Here is a 3,669-nt window from a genome sequence, read left to right on the forward strand (position 1 = left end):
TTTGTACCCACCACTGTTTTTTTTTTAAAACCTCAAGCTCAATTTAGCCGTTCTGCTGCTGCGCTGCTACACACTTCTCTGTTCATAACACTGCAACAACTGTAATCGTTTGGTGATCGTTGTTTAGGTAAACCACGTAAAGCTTGTTCACGTTAGGACTTATATATAAAGCCCATGAGAACCGCGGGGAGTCGACAGCCGCTCCGCTGCCCTGCTGAAAATGTGAAGCAGAAACACTTAATGTCAGATAACCTCCATAATAATTGGACTTTGGGTTCGATTTTTTTGACTGTTTTCAGTGGTTATGAGGAGCATGAGAGAGAAATTTGGTAATCATTGTTTAGGTACATTAAACCACGTCATGTCATATTGTCAACATGGTAGGCTACTTGAAGCAGAATAGTGGGTCATATATGTCTAATGCTTTTTAAAAACTTAAGGCTTTCTTCTTCATAAAACAAGTCGGACATCATCACATTTTTGTATAAATTTTTATTTATTTACATTAGTAAGCTACAGGACATCGTCTTTCAAAATATGACCTGCGCGAAAGAGAGAAAAAAAATGAATGTGTCTCTGTCCCCAGCACATTTCAAACCACACTGACGCCCATGGGTTCACATTCAGATTCACAGTGATTACTGTCCCTCATCTTTGCCAAAACTGGCCCTGATTTGTTGTAAGATAACTGGGCCACATTTGCTGCAACATATGTGGGCCATATTTGGTTTACACCCAGATTAGTCATTGTCGATTGTGCCACATTTTTGCCATAGGTGGCCCACATTTGGTTTGTGATATTTGGGCCATATTCATTATTTATCATATGGGCCACTTTAGGCTCACATTCAGATTACACATTGCCATGAGTGCCGCATCTTTGCTTAAAAAGGCCCATGTGTGATTTAAAATATTTGGGCCATATTTGCCATTTTACACGTGGGCCACTTCAGGCTCACATAAATTTTATCGGGGCCGTAAGAAGGCCTGCAGTGCCGCATCATCGCCTGAAGTGGCCCACATCCGTCTACTCTCTGAGGAGCGAGTGAAACACACTAATGCTGTTCACTGGGGAAAATGTTTAGTCGGTCTGTAGAGGAGAAGAGACTTCATCCACAGAACACAGACAATATACTCTACATCTGTGCATCAGCCACACACACACACACACACACACACACACACACACACACACACACACACACACACACACACACACACACACACATAACTAACTTCATGTACAATAAAACAATAACAATAAAGATATTCTGTGTATAAAATGTTAGAGAGAAAATGTAAATGTTTAAAGTTACATGTAAACTTCATATCTTTTGAAACATTTATGTGCTATACTTGACAATCACGTTCATGATTAGAAATATTTGAATCATTATGGATGAGTTTAGTCTAAACATTATTATATTTGCAGGCCTGATAGTGATGATTTCCGCTGACACTCATCTGAGCTTCTTCCTCTGTTCCACCTTTAATTACAACTAAACCATCATTTGGCTGAATAATAAACCAACATTAATCATTCAATATCACATGTTTCTAATACGCATGCTAACACACACGCTGCTTTATTTAATAGTGAAGTCTGAGTCTCTTCCACCTGTATGAAACACATTTACACATGTATTTCTCCTCATAGACAGCAGTGAGACTCTTCTGTGGATCGCCTGATGGTTTCTGCTCCTCTCATCTCCGTTTCACAGATTTAAACTATGATGTAAATCCACTGACGTTTGATGATCGATCTTCATCTACTCTGTAAAGTGGAACAGAAGAGAAAACAATCAGTGTTTAGTGGAACAAAGTGCAAATTATTATATTTCAATTACTGTTTATTGACTAAAAATAAGTGAAATTGAATTCCTGTAATCAGATTAATAACCGACTTTACATGATCTAGCATAGATATTTGTGTTTAAATATAATAGATGTAAAGCCTGAATCATGTTCATATGTGTGTGTGTGTGTGTGTGTGTGTCGGTGCGACTCCTATTGAGTCTCTGTAAAGGAGAAACTAATGAGTGTACGGCGTATGGAATAAACCACAGGGAGCAAATACTAATGTTATTTTGAGTTAAACACAAACCTTTAGTTAAAGCCGTTTGTCCTCTAGTTTAAACATGTTTGTAGGCTCTTAGTAAATAACTGAGAGTAAAGTAAGTGTAGAGTAGTGTGACGTGTTGCTTGTCACAGTAAAACACACTAGAGACAGAGACATTGCTCATGTGAGCTGGACGCTGTGAGCTGAAGCTGGAACTGCACTGATTTTAGCAGGAGTGCAGCGTTTCCTACAATCTGACCAAGTCTGTTTTCACACTGAAATGATTCACTTCTACTGACACAGTTCATAAAGCAGGTGTTGATGTATAAAGCTGTGACAGTGAGCTTTTCTTCTCTTTCCTCCTTTGTGTTCAACATTTCAATAACTTCACATTTTGTTCTCACAAAATATTTTTTGTCGCAACAAATCTTAATGATAATTTCCTTTCACGAATGTTTGAAAGGTTTGTTCACATATCAGAGGTAAATGAAGATCTCTTTAATATCTCAGTGATGTTTCCTCACCTCAGGACACAGTTTGAGTCTCGTAGCTCGTCTCTGAGCCGCTGCTTTGAGTCTCCTATCTTATTGTCTCTCAGATCAAGCTCTTTTAAAAACTGCAGTGCTTTTGAGTTAGTCAAAGACTGAGTTAAAGAAGAAACATCTGTAATGCCACAGTCATACAGTCTAGAAAGACACAAACAGAGGAAGAGAGATTATCTTACAAACAAATCATGAATGTGAAGAATTTTACACAGATATAATGTGAACTCAGACTCACTGTCAGATATTGAGAATAAAGTGTTTTAGTTTAATAAACCCAGAAAGTGCACTGCTATAACCAATGAAACATAGGCCCTGCTGTCTTCAAATAAATAAACTTCAGTCACACTGTAATTGCTGCAGGCACGTTCACAGGTAGGGCTCAACCTGTGCAGAGCACATGCCCTTTTTGCCGAAGTGCCCTTTTTTTGGTGGTGGTGTTTTTTTTTTATTTTTTATAAATCAATGCTATTGGTCACCCTTTAAGTCTATCTGTCTGTTTTAAAAATATTTAGCCAATGGAAGATCTTAAAAAGCGCTTGTGTAAATCTTGTTCGATCCTCAAACTGTCAGTAAAGCTGATAACTCCGCCCCCTCTATCTTGACTGAATGAACTGAAGCTCCGCAGCGGCCGCACAGCAGACAGCAGCTAAACGAAGTTTTGCAAGGGTAAACAAAGATCTTTGAATAAGTACTAAACACGTTGTCTATAAAAGCTCATATTTTATTTATTTGATGTCTGACTAAGATATGTGGGACCTGAGAGAGAGGGCTATGCTAGCATTTGCCATAGTCATTGCCAATACATAGCCTACACTTAAATAGCCTGTGCATACAGTAGCATTTCATTTTTTATAAAATGCGATTTTGACCAAATGTATTTTACAACAGGAAAAACTGAGCACCTATATAGCTATAACAATCTAGTTGGTAAGCTGTTGATGAAAATGGAATGATTGATGCCGCCGGCGCCGTTTCCATAGGAAAATCATAAGCACAGGTGCGCCCCCGCGCTGTTCGTACTGGAACTACACAAAGCGACGAGTGATCTCGTCACCTAGGGAACAC

The 3,669-nt window shown here is 38.7% G+C and overlaps 1 long non-coding RNA gene across 1 annotated transcript; it reads right to left on the reverse strand.

Moving 5' to 3' along the window:
- Window positions 1-1,465: 1,465 nt before the first annotated feature.
- Window positions 1,466-2,741, reverse strand: LOC130100654 (uncharacterized). Its single transcript, XR_008808905.1, has 2 exons — window positions 2,584-2,741; window positions 1,466-1,774 (listed from the first exon to the last, which is right to left on the reverse strand). It is a non-coding gene; the product is annotated as an uncharacterized LOC130100654 (long non-coding RNA).
- Between the last annotated feature and the right edge of the window lie 928 nt (window positions 2,742-3,669).

Source organism: Rhinichthys klamathensis, unplaced genomic scaffold, assembly GCF_029890125.1.
Source record: "Rhinichthys klamathensis goyatoka isolate OS25496 unplaced genomic scaffold, OSU_Roscu_1.1 h1tg000011l_1, whole genome shotgun sequence".
NCBI lineage: Eukaryota > Metazoa > Chordata > Actinopteri > Cypriniformes > Leuciscidae > Rhinichthys > Rhinichthys klamathensis.